This window comes from Lytechinus pictus, chromosome 11 (assembly GCF_037042905.1).
Source record: "Lytechinus pictus isolate F3 Inbred chromosome 11, Lp3.0, whole genome shotgun sequence".
In the NCBI taxonomy this organism is placed as follows: domain Eukaryota; kingdom Metazoa; phylum Echinodermata; class Echinoidea; order Temnopleuroida; family Toxopneustidae; genus Lytechinus; species Lytechinus pictus.
The window spans coordinates 20,687,653-20,706,660 of record NC_087255.1 but is presented as its reverse complement, the minus strand read 5'-3'; positions in this window follow the sequence as shown (position 1 = coordinate 20,706,660).

Here is a 19,008-nt window from a genome sequence, read left to right as displayed (position 1 = left end):
TTGTCTCTCTAATATACTTCTTTAAAATGGATATAATCAACTTTCATAAAAGCCTTGCATGAGGACACTTTTCACTTATGTCCACTTTTCATTTTATGCATGTCCAAATCATGTAACATGAGTAACCGACACATTTCAAAGATTTGCCAGGAGCATAATGAAATTTCCCAAGTTTTGTTTTTATACAAAGGATAGTCAGACTGCGTACTATGTTGTAATAAAGAGATGTGTAGTTCCTATTAATAATAATGGAGTTACAGCTCCAAGTATGAGTCAAGGTGTCTCCAAATGTAACATGAGTAACCGTGGAATAGCCCATATCTGTATTAAATACTTTTAAAGCAATGTCTGGTTTGAAAGTCAATGTTGAAAAGTGTAATGTTATTCAACTTGGGAATTGTACGATGTATTTATGCCAAGGCATTCCTTTTCAATGGCCTGTAGATTATTTTTCTTATTTAGGCATAAAAATCCCATTAAGCGATAAACATACTTTTTTTAATTTAAACTTTATACCAAAACTGGATGAGATCAAATCTCTGTTAAACATTTGGAATGGTAGATCTCTTACATTGTATGGAAAAATAGTAGTAATAAAAACAATGGTCATTCCAAAACTAATATATCTTTTAAGCATTATTTCAGACCCACGACCGACCTTCTTTATCGAAATGCAACAGCTATTATTTAATTTTTTATGGAGTAAAAAAGGTGATAAAATTAAGCGTTCTCTTTTATACAATGACTACAAAGATGGTGGTATAAAAATGTTACATTTGTCATGTTTTAATCAAGCACTTAAAGTATCATGGGTCAAAAGATTTTTAGATGATGATAACAATGGGAAATGGAAGTGTTTTTTTAAAGAATCTGTTCGTTTCATTGGTGAGAGCAAATTTACGATTTGGAATATTAGCAAAAGTCATATATTATTCAATCCATGTACCGAAACTTTTTGGAATGATGTATTGAGTTCATGGTCATATTACGGATACTATAATCCTGTTAAGTTTAAGGAAATACTGTCGCAACCTCTGTGGTTCAATTCACACATTTTAGTTGATGGAAAACCTCTTTATATTCAAAGATGGTCAGAATCTTCTTTAAACACTATTTACGATTTTCTAACAGAAGATGGACTTTTACACATCCATCATGATGTATAATTCATTATTATCTGCCATACCAAATGAATGGAAAAGAGTTATTAGAAAAAAATACATAAAACAGAATACACCTTTTGAACCACACGACGATCGATTATGTAATTTCCTTAAACACAAAAAAGTTTCTAAATTGTGTTATTCTCATTTTATAAATAATTATACTTTGGACGTGTCAGAGACAGATCAACGTTACAAATGGGAAAACAACCTTTCACTGCAATGATCAAATAATGAAATTTGGAATTCTCGTTTTACCCTGATATACAAATCGTCAATAGATAACAAATTAAGGAATTTCCAATTTAAATTTATACACAGAAAAGTGTCAACAAATCGTTATTTATATAAAATCAGAATTTTTTATCAAGACATATGTGATTTTTGTAAAGAACAAAATCAAACATTGATGCATCTGTTTTTTGAATGCCAATTTGTTTCGAACTTTTGGAACGATTTGTGTACTTGGTTGACTTTAAAAAATATCCGTTCTTATAAGTTATCTAAATTAGAAATTTGTTTTGGAACATTGGAAAGAGAACATTTTTATTTGGTAAATACCATAATACTATACGGCAAATATTTCATTTTTTCATGCAAATATAGTAAAACAATTCCTCTTTTTAAATTGTTTCTATGCACTCTAACACAGTTAGAAAAAACAGAACGCTACATTTCTTTTAAACATAATTGTTCGGAGTTTCACAGAAAAAAGTGGAATATAATTACTATGAAAGAGTAAAGGGCATAGATCTATTTTTTGCTGTTTTGAATTAGATCTGTTGTATATTACTTTAACCTAGCATGGTGTCTATCTATATGAATGTAAAAGACTCATGTATCTGTTTCTGAGATATTTTTTTTTTAATGTGAATTGCAAATAAAACTCATTAAAAAAAAAAAAAAGATCGTTTAGACTTATCAAACAAATTTAATTGGAGTGAAGTATTTAAATTCAAATTTCAGCAAATTAATGACAATAAAATAAAACTATTTAATTTTAAACTTTTTCACAGAATATTGCCCAGTAAAGACAATTTATGCAAATGGGGAATTTCAAATGATAATTTATGTCGTACTTGCAATTGCAAGGAAACTATATGTCATTTTTTATTGACATACAAAAAAGTCAGGATATTTTGGAAAATAGTTTTGTGTCTTATTCGAAATATTTTTGACCTTGATATTGACATTAATGAAAAAACGATTATTATGGGATATGATATAGGCAACCGAAAAACAAAACTCGTCAATTTCATCCTTAAGTATGCCCAATATACTGTATATAAGAATTATGTCAAAGAATGTAATGATAAAAAGAAACATGTGTTACATGGAAACTATCTATTGAAAAATTTGAAAGCAGAAATAAGATTTCACATAAGTTTGAAGCATAATCAGAAAAGATTTAATGAAACTGAGTAGCAGAAGATGCGTTTTTACTTTGAGTGAATACACTACGAGTCGCGGTTTTTTGGTCCGCTATTGACTGGCCTGTTGGAGCCGGAGAACAATGGATTCAGTCCACTGAATCTATTGTTCTCTGGTTCTCGACGGGTGACAGCGGGCCGAGGAATTGTGACTGGAGGTGTAAGTACCATATTTTATTGTATTTTTTGTATTTTTTGTAAAATATTGTTGTGTGATATGATATGAATTTTGTTGATGTAAAAACTTGTATTTTTTTATATTTTCATGGACAATAAAGTTCCTCAAATGAGGATAAATAGAAAAAAAAATCTAGGTAATGACAAAATATTCTAGTTTACCATGAGTTCAGCTTGGCTAATTCCCTCAGAAGGAATAGCGTTATATACTGCTGCTTCATGGCTGCCATTGTTGACCATCTCTGTCCCTTCTGCAGTTAGCTCCCATTGCTTGGAAGTCTGCTGCTCGGCCTCAATAAGCTGTGAAAAGAGTATGATACAATGAAAATGAACAATAATAATGATTATTTATAATCACGTATTAAATTTTATTATTTGTTAAATAATAATTTTCATCTCTAAATTGTTCTTCAAAACGGCATTTTGTAACATTGCTAATCGAAGGTACGTCATAACAAAGCGGTTCAAGGGTCAAGCCTATTGTATTTGCTTTGTTTACAAATGGATCGAGGGATCTACACGGGATCGGTCTGGTAAGAAACCTCAAATTTTTCATCATTTTAGTAACACACTTTTTACACCTTCATACGCAGTAGGCGTATGATGGTTCATAGATAAATGAAATAAATAAAGACAAACCAATTTCACCCTCTAAATATGGATTTCCTAGGGAAATCCATCTGGGTGTATAGGTCTCGCTTAAGCGTCTATGGGAAGGGTTTCAAGGCTCCGTGATTAAAAAGTATTATGTAAAAATATCATCACGGAGTCCTCAAGCCAAGGCTACTAATACAGCCATTCACGACAGGGTGACCAGACGTCCCGTAATTCCTGGGATCGTCCCGTATTTTGCTCCTTTGTCCCGAAAAATCTTCCCGGGACACCTATTTGTCCCGTATTTCAGAATGTTGAACAAAATGTAGTTTATACATTTAAAAATGACAAATTTTCATCAAATAACCAACAGATGACAAAGCAGAGACAACAATAAAATTGATAACTAAACTTCTGCAGTGATTTTCTTAACCCCACATTGCAAACGAACTGGCCTCCTGCGTGCCTGTGTGTGACAGGCCACCAGGCGCGGATCCAAGATTTCGTGGGGAGGGGGGCCCAAATTTGACCTGATTTTTGGCGCCCATATGTACTTTTCGAAAAATGGCGCCCCCTCCCCCCGGCCAGGCTAACTTAAATGTAACTTAAAAGCCTTAAATGTATTTTGAATTATCTTATTACATAATCACATAAAAAAAAAGGCAATTAAAGACCACTTTTTTAATGTGTTCTTGAAAAAAAATCCATGAATATATAATGTAATATCAATGGGAGCGCGAAGCGCGAGCGATTTTTGGGGGTCTCAATTCGGTTTAACTTCTCACCAGAGAAGGTCCTACTAGAATATTGTGTGAACGGGAGCTGTAGTTTCTTTACTAGTTGTTTAGAATTGCCTTTAATAATACAAATGATAACCTCTTAGGAATAATGCAATCTCGAAGCAATCGACTCAATCTCCTCATCAGTGTCGAAGCTGTGATTTATTCAGCAGGGTTGCACGGGGGGGGGGGGGGGGGGGGGGGGGGGCTTGTTGAACTTTTGTAGAGGGCACCAAGATAAAAAAATAAAAAATAAAATGGGGGGTAGAAGTTAAAGAAATTCCGAAATGTTATTCTTAAAAACACATTGAGGTATCTCACAAGGCCTAAATAAATAATGATAACGCGAAGCACGATATATTTGACATAATATTTTTTTTTTTTTTTTTTTTTTTTTGGGGGGGGGGGGGGGGGCAAAACGCCCATGTCCTAACAGTCATTTCCTAGCTTTACTTTATAAACAGCATTAATGTGCAATAATCTCATAAGCCCTATGCGAGATAAAAAAAAAAATTTTGACCTGAAAATTGAACATTCTGGGCAATGTTTGTGAACCTGAACAAGATGCGTATGTAATTAGATAATTACTACGAGCGCGAAGCGCGAGCAGAAATTTTTAATGTGCGTTCTGGCCTGGTCAAAAAGGGACCTGTTAAGGACGTTTTGAATTAGCCATTAAGACGATACATATTTCAACGATTAAATAATGCGAGCGCGAAGCGCGAGCTGAACATTTTTGATATTCCAACCTAAAAAATTAGATTTCAAACCCCCAACGGGACACTCGATTCATGTTTTGTCACTCATGAAAAATGATGGGTAGTTTTTTTTATCTTCCTACATTAATAATGCGAGTGCAAAGCGCGAGCAGAAAATTTTTGATATTCTGATCTGAAACTGGATATTTTAGCACGTTTTTAATAAGATCAAGATGCGTATCTCAATAAACATGCGTGCACGTATTTTAAGAGTTAGACAGAATCTGGGCATTCTGAATACATTTAATTTTTCATCATGAAAATCAATAATGCGAGCGCGGATCGCGAGCTGGAAATAATATTTGAAATTCCGATATGAAATGGGTCAATTTAAGCAATATTTAAAGCACTGTGTATATAGGGGAATTGTGAAGTGGATGTGGAAAGCACTGATCCGAGCGAAGCGCGAGCTGATATTTTATTATTTTAACCTAGGATCGAGACATTTTTGGCCTAAGATCATTTTGTCATTATATAAAAATGATGCCTATCTTCTATTCCTCTTCCTAAAACTTGTCGATATATTTTTCTGAAAAAGGGACAATTTAGTTATGAATTCATAAAAAATCTATTTCATATTTATTAATCTAATAAGCCTAATGAGTGCGTGAAATTTGTTGACAGTGCATGAGGCCTGAAAAACTGGATATTTTATATTTTTTGTAATCATGAACAGCATTCATGGGTTGATACATTTATAGCAAATAATGCGAGCGCAAATCGCGATCCAAAATTTTGAAATGGGGGGGATTCAAGTAGTTTGTTATAGAATATATAGGTACAGTGGCGTACCGTGGGTCACGGAATGGGGGGGGGGGCACCACCACAAATTTGGTGTCACTTAGGGAGCGCGATCAGTTGCCAGGTATGCTGACCTAATAGAGAAATTTTAAGGACATGCAATGCCATTAAATGGATAAGTATCTCACTGATTAAATAATGCGAGCGCGAAGCGCGAGCTGAAAATTTTTGATATTCAGACCTAAAAGGGACATTATAAGCAATTTTTTTGTAATCGTGATACGTACCTGTCTCGCTAAACAAACAATGCGAGCGCGAAGCGCGAGCTGAAATTTTTGTATATATTGACCCCAAACAGGGACATTTTAAGGACTATATTTTAGGTATCCATTAAGAGTATAAATATATCAGCATAGTCATCTAATGATAGTGGCAGCCTTTGCTGATTTTGTTAGAATTACATCTAAACATATGAAGCACTTTTTGTAGTCATTGTAATCATGATTATCATATGCATCTCACTAATCAAATACTGCGAGCGCGAAGCGCGAGCTGAAAATTTATGAAATTCAGACCTGAAGAGGGGCATTCTAAGGCTAATTGTTTGTAGGAATTCACTAAGTCCTTACGTATTTCACTAACCAAATGATGCGAGCGCGAAGCGCGAGCTAAAATTTTTTGATATTCAGATCAGAAAAATTGACATTTTAAGGACTGATTTTAGGAATTCATGAAGAGCAGACATCTCACCAATCAACTAATGCGAACGTTAGCACGGACAGGAAATGTTTTATATTAAGACCTTAAAATTGGGCAATCACTTTAAAGGGGAATGAAACCTTTGGAATAAGTAGGCTTGTGACGAAACAGAAAAATCAAAGAATAAGAACAAAGAAAGTTTGAGAAAAATCGGATAAATAATAACAAAGTTATGAGCATTTGAATATTGCAATCACTAGTGCTATGGAGATCCTGCTATGGAGATCCTCCTATTGGCAATGCGTGAAGGATGTGTGATGTCACAAGTGAACAACTTTCCCTTTGATGGACTATAAAATACCCTCAAAATGTCTCTTTCTGCTTTTTTTTGTGGTGATACAAACTTTTAACCATGATGTATTCTTTAAAAATCTGTATTACATGCCCTCCTATAGGAAGAACACATGATCTACTGATAGATGTGATAAAAGCGGCAATTTAAGTGAAATATATACTAAAGAAATGGGGAGAGTTGTTCACAAGTGACATCACACATCTTTGTCGCATTGCTAATTTGAGGATCTCAATAGCATTAGTGATCACAATATTCAAATGCTCATAAATTTCTCATTATTTGTCTGATTTTTCTCAAACTTTCGTTAATCTGTTTCTTTGACTTTTCTGTTTTCACACAAGCTATCTTGTTCCAAAGTTTTCATTCTCCTTTACGTAGTCATGAAAAAGAAGCAAATGTCACTACATAAAACAATAATAACTCGAATTGCGAGGAAATATATTTGGTGTATATTGATTTGAAAACGGGAGGTTTTAGTACAACAGGATTATACATCTCGTTAAACAGTCTATGCGAGCACCAGGAACAATGAAGACATAGGCCCTGAGCAAACTGTTTCATAAAGTCATGAAAAAAAAATGCTTCTAATGTAACATGATTATGATATAATATAACATTATAATAAACAATAATTTCTTCTTTCCCCATTACGTTCCTTTCTCCCTCTTTTTCTCCTTTCCCCCCCTTTTATTTTTTTTGGGGGGCAGCCGATGGAGGGGGGGGGGGGCACGTGCCCACCATGCCCCCTGGTAGTTACGCCACTGTATAGGTATACAGAACTCACCAATCAAAATGCGAGCGCACAGCGCTAGCTCATAGGCCTTCAGTTTTGACAATCGAGACACCTGAAAAGGAATATTTTGAGAATCTTATATGAAATACACAAAGATAATAGGTAGGCCTACATTTTAAAGTTTCGCTTAATTTCACAAACCAGTTATATTCACATCCTTGTCGGTATGCAAATGAGGAGACTGATGACATCACTCACTCACTACTTTATTTTGTATTTTAGTATAAGAAATATTCAATTTTTCTCCGTTTTCGTGTGAAACAACGATTAATTCCTCCCTGAACATGAGCAATTAGCATTGTTTTATACTAAATGGTTCAATCAAGTTGGTCCATATTGTAAAATCTGTAAAAAATGAAATATTGTATAATTATAACAATAAAAAACAAAGGAATTAGTGAGGTTTTTTTTTATGTCTCATAATTTTTTTATTTTACATCCGATTTTGATGAAATTTTCAGCATAATGCTTGTTTGATTTTTCTCTATTTATTAATAATAATAATAATAATAATAATAGCCAATTTTTATAAAGCGCTTTTCCCAGAATGGCTCAAAGCGCGTTACAGCATATTATTACCCCGGTCATTGGATTCATTTCAATCCCGCACGAAAAGTGCACAATTTCCACTCCCTGGGGAGCATTCCTTGCATTCATCGCAGCCTAATTATGGCGCTGGCAAAATCAAACATACAATATCTTTCGCACCCTACCGGGTACCCATTTAGCACCTGGGTCGAGAGTGGCAAAGTGTGGATTAACGCCTTGCCAAAGGACGCTAGACCGCGGTGGGATTCGAACACACGACCCTCTGTTTACAAGGCGAGAGTCAGAACCACTACACCACGGCTCTATATAAAATATTCAAATCAACATTTTTTGGGGGGATGGACTTGTCCTTTAAGAAATGAATGCGAGCGCTAGCTGAAAACTTTTTTAATGATGAAATGAAAAGGACATTTTCGGTTGTTGGATTAGAATATAAAATATTTTCAGCTTGTGCTTCTCGTTCGCATACAAAAAACTGTGAGGTCGGGATGCGTATATAACTAAACAGTGATGCGAGCGCGAAGCTAGAGCTCAATTTTTTTATATACTGACTTAAGAAGGACTCTTTTAAGGTATAATTCCTATTCTAAAAGTTTTTCCTTTTTCTCTTTGTCTTTTTTCTTTTTCTTTCCTTTTTTTTTGCGCCACCATGGGGGGGGGCAAAAACTTTGCCCCCTGGATCGGCCTATGTATATTGACTTGAAAAACACTAACATTTTAAGGACTTATGTACGTGTGATCGATGGAGAGGATACACACCTCACTAATGAAATATTGCGAGCGCGTAGCGCCAGCTGAATTTGATATTAACCCCTTTTCTGACCCTGAACAGGATACCTATCTCGCCAAACAAACTTCAAACTCGAGCACATTGATTTTTGTCTATTATCGTAAAAACGGGATATTTTAAATCAGCCGCATTAATGTAACCTGTTTGGGCAGGAAATAAATTTCACTATAAACAGGCAATACGAGCAATGTTGCGCCCCCGGTCGAACATGAATTTGCATGGAGCCCCCTAAGTTCAAGGTCAATTTGGCGCCCTCGGTTGAACATGAATTTGGCGCCATGTGAAATATCACTTTGCCCTCCCCCTTCTGAAACATGTATTTGTCGCCCTATGGTCAAACATCAAATTAGCGCTCCCCTAGTTTGAACATCAATTTGGCGCCCCGCTAGTTTGAACATCAATTCGGCGCTCCCCTAGTTCGAACATCAATTTGGCGCCCCTCCCAGTTCAAACATCAACTTGGTGCCCCCATCTAGTTCGAAAATTAATTCGCCCCCTCCCCCTTGTTCAAACATCAATTCGGAGCCCCATAGTTCAAACGTCATTTTGGCGCCGCCTAGTTCTAACATCAATTTGGCGCCCCCCTCGTTCGAACATCAATTTGGCGCCCCTAGTTCGAACATTCAATCGGCGCCCCCCGATGTCGAACATCAATTTTGCGCCCCTACGTCGAACATCAATTCGGCGCAACCCCCCCCCCCCTACGTCGAACATCTATTTGGCCTCCCTAGGTCGAACATCAATTTGGTGCCCCCAGTTGGAACAGCAAATTGGCGCCCCTAGTTCGAATATCAATTCGGCGCCCCCTAGTTCAAACACCAACGTGGTGCCCCTAGTTCGAACATCAATTCGGCGCCCCCCCCCCCCTAGTTCGAGTATCAATTCGGCGCCCCTACATGTAGGTCGATCATCTATTCGCCCCCCCCCCCCCCCCCCGTTCGAACATCAATTCGACCCCCAGTTCGGACATCATTTTGGCATCCCTTCGAACTCAATTTGGCTTCCCTAGTTCGAATATCATTTCGCCCCCCTAGCTCGAGTATCAATTTGGCGCCCCCCTAGTTCGAACATCGATTCGGCGCCCCCCTAGTTTGAGTATTAGTTTGGCGCCCCCTAGCTCGAACATCGATTCGCCCCCCCCCCCTAGTTCGAGTATCAATTTGGCGCCCCCAGTCCGAACATCATTTTAACATCCCTTCGAACATGATTTTGGCGCCCTCCTAGAATATCAATTCGGCGCCCCTACATGTAGGTCCAACATAAATTTGGCGCCCCATAGTTCGAGTATCAATTTGGCGCCCCCTAATTCCAACAACAATTCTGAGGCCCCTAGTTCGAGTATCAATTTGGCGCCCCCCTAGTTCGAACATCGATTCGGCCCCCTCCCCCCCAGTTCGAATATCAATCTGGCGCCCCCAGTTCGAACATCACTTAACATCCCTTCGAACATCATTTCGGCACCCTCCTAGTTCGAATATCAATTCGACGCCCCTACATGTAGGTCCAACATCAATTTGGCGCCCCTAGTTCGAATATCATTTCGGCCCCCCTAGCTCGAGTATCAATTTCGCGCCCCCTAGTTCCAACATCAATTTGGCGCCCCCTAGTTTGAACATCAATTTGGCGCCTCTACGTCGAACATCAATTCGCCCCCCCCCCCCCCGTTCGAACATCAATTTGGCCCCCAGTTCGAACATCATTTTGACATTCATTCGAACATCATTTCGGCGCCCTTTTGGTTCGAACATCATTTTCTTTCCTCCTCTTCCTCTTTTTTTCTTCTCGTCCTTCCCCCTCTTCCTCTCCCCTTTTCTTTCCCCCGTTCTCTCACTTCTTTCTTCCCTCTTCCTCCTTTTCCTTTTCCCCTCTTCCTCTCTCTTTCCCCCCCCCCTCTTCCTCTTTTTTCTCTTTCTTTCCCCTCTTCTCCTTTTTTTCTTTTCTTTCCCCTCTTATTTTTTCTTCTTTTCTTTCCCCTCTTTCTTTTCCTCTTCTTTCGTCCCTCTTCCTCTCTCTCCTTTTTCTCCTTTTCTTTCCCCTCTTCCTCTTTTTTCTTCCCCCTCTCCCCCTCCCTTTTCTTCTTTTCCTTTCCCCTTTTCTTCCCCCCTTCTCTCTCTTCTTTTTCTCCTTTTCCTTTCCCCCTCTTCCTCTCTCTTTTCCCCTTTCTCTCTCTTCTCTTCTTTCCTCCTTCTTCCTCTCTCTTTTTTTCTCCTTTTCCTTTCCCCCTCTCCCTCTCTCCTTTCCTCTTTTCTTTTCCCCTCTTCCTTTCTTCTTTTTCTTCTTTTCTTTCCCCTCTTCCCCTCTTTTTTCTCTTTCTTTCCCTCTCTTCTTTTTTTTTAGCCGAAGGGGGGGGGGGCCAAGGCCCCCTCGGCCCCCCCCCATGGATCCGCGCCTGCAGGCCACAAGCTAGGCATGTAGGATTGGAGCAGATTCTCAATGGTGCAAAAAATGACATGACAAACAGTTTTTCCACCAAAATAACCACAAAATCAGCGGGAAATTTGTATAATTATATTTTGGATTCTCAGATTACTGATTTGGAGATGTAATTGGAGGAACAAGTTATTGAGTTTTCATAACTTTTAGATCAAGTTGTTTCAGCTTTCGTTTTGAGTCTTGTTGTGTATGATGCCGCGATGTTTCATGTAATTTTTAAGTTGACAATGTTTCACTTTGAAATTTTATTCATTTCTAAAACATTTGTTTTTTTTATTTTAAAAATATATTTTAAAAACACCAAATATCATTATGATTTTTGTTAGATGATTGGATTGTTTTTGTTTGCTGAAAGTTTGAACTTTTTTCCCTTTTTTTTTCTTTTCTATCCTTCTTTATTCATCCTTCTATCCTTCGATCCTGCTTGCCCTTATTTTTTCATCTATCTTTCTTTCCCCATCCTTTCTCCCTCTCTGTGTTCATTTTTCCTTCTTTCCTTTTTTCTCTTACCTGCCATCTTTATTAATTTCCTTCTTTCTTTCCTTAAACTTTTTTTTTGCTTCCTTCTCCCTTCCTCTCCCTTTTCTTTTTGTAACGTTCTTTTTCTCCTTCCATTATTATTTTTTTATTCTCTCCTCCCTTAATTCTTTCCTCCTTTCTTTCATTCATTTTATTTTTCTTTCTAATTCTTCCCTTATTCATTCTTTCCCTCCCTTCCTGTTTATATCTTCTTTGTTTCTTTCTTTCAAAGAATGAAGGAAACATTTTTCTTTCCTTTTTCATTCTTTCTTTCCTCCTCCTTTTTCTTACTTTCTAAATTCTATTTTTCTTTCTCTCCTCTGTTTTGTCTTTCACACATCTTCCCTTCCTTTCTTTCTTTCTATATTCAATTCAAAGAATGACGGAAACCCTTTTTCTTTCTTTCACCCAAGGTTCTAACATTTTTTTTATTTTTCCCTTCATTTTTTCTTTAATTCTAGTTTCTTTCTTCTCAATTCATCTCTTTTCATTCTCTCCTTCATTTTTTCATCCACCCTCCCTTCCAATTCTTTATATTTTTTTCACAAGTTTAACACTTTGTAGCCTCCCTTGTTGTTAATAAGAGAATTGCTGTTATATTTGGGAAAAATTTCTGGTGAAGAATAGCTCAAAGTCGGCCGGTGCGAAACTGCATTAGCGCCGATTTCTGGGCAACTTACTTTAGTCCCACACGCTGTAAAATTTGTTTGCAAACTAGTTGAGGCAGGCGCATACAGAAATTACAGAGGGGTCTACTCACTTTTCCTAAGGATTGTAGACTTTTTATGGCTCCTACGATCTGCTGGTGGTCCTTTTCAAGCCAACCCGCTACATCTTCGGAGTTTATATCTCCTACACGCTCAACAATTTGAAGGATTTCTTCCAGAATGTCCCCCATTGTGCGCATATGTTGCAAACAAATTTGGGTATGGATATGGTGTCTCGAAGAAGGAAAAAAAATGATGCAATATGCAAGCAAACGCATCTCCATATGCCCAATATTCTCGCAATTAATATTACAAACGTTAGAAACTCAGTGGACGTGCATATAGTTGTTTCGACAAAATATTGCTAAACTTTAGAATTCAATTTTGGAGGCGCGATAGCTCAGTCGGTAGAGCGGGGGTTTCGGATTCCGGTGACCCGGGTTCGATTCCCAAGTGGTGCGCTAGTGCCCTTTGGTAAGGCATTTATCAAGAATTCGTGTTTCATTTTATATGTTTACATATCAAATGAAACACGTATTCCTGACTAATTCATGCAAACGAATCTCCCATACCCTAATTATGTGAGACAGCAAATGCCATTAAAAGGCTTTTCCTGGCTAGAATTGTTATATCTAACGTTAAATAAGTAGAGTACAATATTCAACAGCATTTAAAATCAAAATCTCATATTGAATTCTAAAGTTTAGCAATATTTTGTCAAAACAACTATATGCACGTCGTGATGAATATTTATTAGGTGGGCTGATGATGTAACATCCCCATTTGCCTTTTTTCTTATGTCATATCTGAAATCATAATTATTTCAAATTCATGATACATGTGTGTATATGATATGTCTTCCTTGAAAAATAGAGTTGCAGCAATAATTATCTAATGTTTTAAATCCATTGTCAATCTATTTTATTTTTAATTCTTGGAAGACAAAAAATTTGAATAAACATTATTTCATGTAAGAAAATACAAAAAAAAGTGGGGATTTGACATCAATTTGCTCTTTGAATATTCATGAAGACAATGCAATTCTTCAAAATATGATATTTGTTATTATTCCTTATCCGTGATTTGATAACTTTTACAGTGTTTTGAGTAATTTTCAGCCTGAGTACCCCTTCTAGTAAAAAAAAAAATTATGGCATTTATTGCAACAAAACATATTCTAATAAAAAAAAACATCCTAATTTTGGGGGATGAATATAGACCATTTCTGGAAGATCATATCCTTTCTTTATAATTGTCAGATATTGGGGGAAAATGTTGGCTAATTGATTAAACCACCATATTGTCATCCATTATGTAATGAACCCCCCCCCCTCCATAGAACAAAACAAAAAATTTGTGGATTAATATGCAATCATGACGAAAAACCTCCATTTGAGAACACTATACCCCAGTTTCCCTTGCAATCAATTCTCTTCTCCAAGTACGAAAAACCCTACTGCCCCAAGCAAGCAATATAAGTATCAAAACACCTGTTTCTTGCTCGGTCCGGATATAACGCAACAGCCTGACTGCGGTCCTTGCAAAACATGCCGCCATTTTTATTCACTTACTTTCCTTATGTAGAGGTCGATTTTCTTCATTCGAAATAAAAAATGGACTAACATTGAATTTCTGAATACAATATGCCTTTGAAAACGTGATTAAATATCGAATACAATAATTTCATTCAGAAGGTTCTACTACAGGCAGAGAAGTCTTACGTAATAGCACAGCTGTTGTTTATCATTTCGTCCTTGAATCAACGCTCATAATCTGGTCTGTGGAGGTGAAATTGAGACAGTGGGGATTACCTGGCCAAGCGGGGTTGATCAGGCGGGTGTTTCATAAAGCTGTTCGTAATTTAAGGCGATTGGTGATTCTGTCTTGCGGTAAATGGTACACACCATTGGCGATGATCACCAGTCATTCTTAAAGTCGCTCTTAACTTACGAACAGCTTTATGAAACGGCCCCCTGGGCTTGGAAATGATGTTTTAGATTTTCAAACGCAAAATGGGGTGAAATACCGCAGTTTGCAATCTGAACTGCGGTCCGTTCCCTAACGGGGGTTTGACGTAATGATAACAATTTCCAATATTTGTTCTTATATCGTTAATTAAATAATTCAAGAACTAGATGATTGCTATAAATCATACCTCTATCACCCCTCCATCAACTGTCTTGATCATGATAGCTGTATGTGCAAATACACTTTCTCTCTTAGCTCACCATAACCTGGTTTTATTTGTAAAATTAAATATTAATACCTTTCTTTTTAATCTGTTGGATTTCAAAATATATTTTTAGAATAGTTAATTGTCATAATAAAAAAAAATGCTAAGATCAAGTATTGCATTGTGATACACTGTTAACTATCTCTGGAAAGTCGTTATGCCTGTCTTACAAAGAGCTGAGATAGATTCCAAATCAAACTCAGACCAAGCCTGATCTCACAATGTAAATCAACCTCAATATTCATATAAATTTTAGTCTCACAATCATCTGACACAATATTGGATCAACCTTAATTACATTGACAACCCGAATGAGCTTGTCGTACAAATTAATTAGGAAATAAAACAAATATAGAAGAATGTTCATTTTCATTATTTTTAATATATATATATTTACATACTTAAAATCTCATTTGATAACATATAAAATGACATCTCTTCACACAAATGTTACAAACTATCCTTCAACATCTGAAAATCATGCTGTTACTGTCATACAATGCACTCGTACAAATTAGTTTGATATATATTTTCATACAAAACAGTTAATATATTCACATTTTATATTAGTTATAGTAGCTTAAATGTCTTGCTCATCTCCCCACCTGTTACTAATCTGCTGTGCAAAACCCTCCACTCGAGTTAAGGGTCTGAATGTGCAGCCTATTAATGCCTTGTATACTGAAACAACAGGTTTTGTATGTGCTATTCTTTGCATGGAGACCCACTTGATCAAAGTTTCAATCAGGGTCTGTGCCAGCAGACTAACCTGTTACAAGGGTTTCATAACAGTTTTCCAATTCCTTGTTATTGTTGTCTACACAAAAATGAGAGAATTGATAGAGAAAAGGACATTCTGTGCGAGATTCTCTGTGAAATACTTGGCTCACAGTGACTCAGACTTGTATTAAGGTATCTAAGAAGAGTTTCACATTCAGGTCGAAATCAACAAGAAATTCACGGAGACTTTGAATCACATTGAATTAAAGATATGTTGTATGTAGAGAGATGTACATAGAATATCTAAGGTAATAACATTAATTTTTACCACGCATTTCCCTCTGGGTGCAAATTTTGAATTCATAAAAGCCATTATCATTATTAGAATCATTACAGAAAACAGTTGCATAAAAAGAGGAGATAAGGAAATATCAAGGTGAACATTATGTAGCAAATGCATAGTAAGTAAAATATATAGGAGATTGAATTACAAAAAGATGGAAGAATTCAAATTCATGAGTAGGATTAACAAAATATTAATATATACTGCAAGACAATGAAGAGTGAAATATGAAAATGTAACACTTAACTTGTCAGTTTTCATTGCGACATTATCTTTTTATGATTATCATATAATTTGAAAATATCATATTTTTCACAAAACCTCCCGATAATCATTTTTTGTATAAAAAATTGTTCCTATAGTTTATCAAATTTGCTGTATCATAAAATAATTTCAGAATTCAAAATTGAAAGACAAATTTTAATGGAAGGATTTCTGAAAGCAGCCCCTAAAATGAACAATTAATAGTACATTCATTTAGTATTTATCATATCAAGTTAACATTAAAAAATTTACAAATATTAAAGTCAATATAATGTTTAATCACAAGGGATTGGATGGGACACATTGAGAGAAATAATGTCTACCTCTATAATCTGTCACCTGGAATTGGCCTGGGAATTACACAATATAAACCAGCGGCTTAAGTTCTTCAAATTACGTATACTGCTACAAACGTAAGTGTTCTCTTCCATCATCCAATAAGCACAACTGAACAGAAAATTGCAGAAAAAAAATCCTTTTATCATTTTACACGGAACATGACAAACCGACATGAATTTCAATACTCCTGACAAAACTCTCATTACAAGAAAATATTTTGCCATTCAGAACACTTACAAGATCAAAATATACAAGAAATTGATACTCTAGAGACAAATGTATGAAATATTTACATTCACTTTTACTTCAATCATCACAGTCCTTTTGGCAAGTTAAATTTTACCGTCTAATATGTAACTATACTATCCCTTTTCTTAAAAAATAAAACCTGTTTTGATGCAAATTTAATGGCTAAAAGCCCACCAAGAACAAATTAATTTTAGATTAATTCAATATTTACAATTCTGTTACAAGTCCAATATCCTGGTTGAAATGAGGTAACAAATGCAATATCTGAATTGAATATAATCTTCTAAAAACAAATTTGCTTCAAGAAAAATCCCCTTCGATCTTCCTACTAAAATGTGTTCCTGGGTCCTGTTTCATAAACACTTGTTTTGATGACAAATGCATAAGTTCTAAAAGAAATATACTGTCGGCCAATCAGATTGAAGGATTTCAATAGCTTTCAGAACAGAGGAATATGGAGGGAGGATAAAGATTTTCATCAATAATAACTTAATATCTGCTGTAGATAGTAAAACAGGGTGACATTATTTGCAGATTTGTTATCATATCAAGTTTTATGGAACAGGCCCAAAATGGGTAATAGACTCATAAAACTATGATTTTACAAAGTTCAATGGCATACATATCTTTTGGCTGTATCATTTGAGAAACAAGATCTCATCATCCCCTTAATGAAATACCACAATGCTAAACATCACCTTTTTCTTCTCTTCATTGTTTGTTCATGTTGCTTTACATTGACTAATTATGTATCATATACAGTGAAACCTGTCTATAGTGGCCACCCAACAGAAACACATTTACCTTTATAGGCAGGTGGCTGCTGTAGACAGGTTCTTATACACACAATCTGCTTTCATGGGAATTGATTTTAATGGTCACTATAGACAGGTGGCTGCTATAGACAGGTTCTTATACACACAATCTGCTTTCATGGGAATCAATTTTAATGGTCACTATAGACAGGTGGCTGCTATAGACAGGTTCTTATACACACAATCTGCTTTCATGGGAATCAATTTTAATGGTCACTATAGACAGGTGGCTGCTATAGACAGGTTCTTATACACACAATCTGCTTTCATGGGAATCGGTTTTAGTGGTCACTATAGTCAGGTGGCTGCTATAGACAGGTTCTTATACACACAATCTGCTTCCATGGGAATCGGTTTTAGTGGTCAAAATATGCACATGGCTGTTATAAACAGGTGGCCACTAACACAGGTTTGACTCTATGTATCGGGATCACAGCCAAAGGGAATTACATGTATATTACATGTGTATTTGTGTGGAGGGTTCCATGATATTTGTTCGGGCGACAATTGCTCCACCTAAAATTCCACACACTAATTGAATGACCAATTTCAACTCTAGGTTTAACACTATACCTTACCCTAACCCTAACATAAAGCTCTATTGCAATCCTAACCATATCTCTGGAACCAGCCTCTGGAACCAGCTCCCCCGCTGCATTCGTGAATCGTCATCTCTGGGAGCATTTCAGCGGTCATTAAAGACATTTCTTTTTAATAGTTAATTTATTTGTTATTTATGTATGTATGTATTTTGTTTTCACAATTTTGATTTTGCTCATTTTGTAAAGCGCTGTGATACAATCATTGTGAAGAGCGCTATATAAATACTTATATTGTATTGTATTGTATTGTATCTCTACATCTTAGAAAAAATTAAGGAAGGAGCCACTGTTGCAGGAGCAAATGTTGTGTCACCGTCCGGGGATGGGTGAAGCAATATATTTCACCCACTCCACCATACTCCACAAACAATATAAAATAATCTAGGCTAAGTAAATCCCTGGGAAGTACAGACAACTCATAATTGTACTCTATCTTAACAATTTTCATATACATTTGATCAAAATTCATCATTTAAAATTTGCAAAGCTATTTTGACTGCCAATTAATTTGTGATACAGATATAACACGCAACTCAAAGATTTCAACACAAACAGAATATAATGCATAAAACACTGCAATTCCATGCTGAAAAATTCTTGTTCGTGAGTAAAATGGTGTTCCAAAATTGCAAAACACAAAATTTATCGTAAATCATATTTGATAGGTGTACCAAAGAGAAAGAGGGGGTCTAACTGGAGGAAAGTCTTTGCAGTGAATTCCAAACAGCCTTCACACTCACTGTGTGCAGCTCAGTAATAGTGACATTATGGCATCAGGCATCTTGAAAGTTTGTGCCGCATCTTTTCCAATGAATTTTCCTGTAAGGGCGCTATGCGTCTTTTCAAAGCAGCTTTCCTGCATCCCCCATCGTGTTGTCTCTGATGAAATGTGAGAATTGTACAAATACAAAGCCACTTGCGAGTTTCCTGCAGAAAAGGCACCTGACTTTTGAAAA